Raw genomic sequence first — 1,306 nt, 5'->3', positions numbered from 1 at the left:
CACGCACGCACGCACGCACGCACGCACGCACGCACGCACGCACGGACGCACGGACGCACGGACGCACAATCATGCGATTCTACAAGCTGCATCTGACTACGTCAGATGAGCTAATAATACAACAGAAAATAAATCAGACAGGTTGACGAACGGTCGCGTTAGTCCAGACTTATGATAAAAATAAAAAACTTTATCTGAATTCAGAAAGCCGATAATATTGTAGCAGGGGTTAATAATGACAAATTTGTTGTTTGTCATTATTAACTCCTGATTGTACTAGTGACTTTATACACGCGCGTACGCCCCCCCCCCCCAATACACACTCGCACACGTAGTACAAGGAACATATATGTAGGTGCACACGCACGCACGCACAGACGCGTACGTTCATATAACTTATGGTAAAATGATCCGAATTACATGATTACATGCACATGTGCATGTGAGCCAAAAACACATACAGCACACCCAATCCCTACACGATCATTTGAAAACCACGGGTATGAAACCCCCGTCTTTTAAAACACTGTGATTTTCGTTTACAAGCTAGCTGTGAGCTAATGGAGTTATTTACAGACTGTTCGATAATACTCGATATCCATTATTGTACCACTTTCAGGAGTTTTCAGAACCCCGCCTTTGTACCACAAACCCGTTTTGCCACACCTCCAAAAATTTGAGCCAAATATACCGTGTTTTAAAAACACAGGGTTTGCTATAGCCACATCTACACAAGGAAAAATTACCAGGGTTACACAGTATCTGTCTACACGTCTAGTTCGTTAAGTTTTAAGTAAAAAAAAACTATTGCCAAGAGTATGACATTGACATTAGCGTTTGGAGGCTGAGCAGAACGGGGGTTACTCTAATCACCGTGTAGGTGAAAAGATGAGGAATTTTGATAACTCACTTACAAGTGGCCAATGCGAAGCTCACATCGAACCAGTATGTATAACTAGGGAGATATAATTAAGGCTAACAGCAGTCACAAAACTCCCCAGCGACTAAAACAACAATTCCCTTACCAACTTCGTCACGCAAACACTTAAATGCACTATATTTTTCGAAAGTGGGGTTTTAAATGCTGTTTTGAGAAGCATTACGTCTATGTGGCTGACAAGTTTGAATAAATATATATTTATAAAACGCACATAGAAAAGTGTTGAGCATACTTTGTGAGCGAGATGTTTATCAAACTGAGCTTGCTTGGTTATCTGTGTATGTGAGTGCTATTTACTATTATATACTGGTTATATTATCTAGTTATCAACACATGCACACGCTGTACTGACTATATATATATATA

This window comes from Priapulus caudatus, unplaced genomic scaffold, assembly GCF_000485595.1.
Source record: "Priapulus caudatus unplaced genomic scaffold, Priapulus_caudatus-5.0.1 Scaffold512, whole genome shotgun sequence".
In the NCBI taxonomy this organism is placed as follows: domain Eukaryota; kingdom Metazoa; phylum Priapulida; class Priapulimorpha; order Priapulimorphida; family Priapulidae; genus Priapulus; species Priapulus caudatus.
This window is presented reverse-complemented; position numbering follows the sequence as displayed.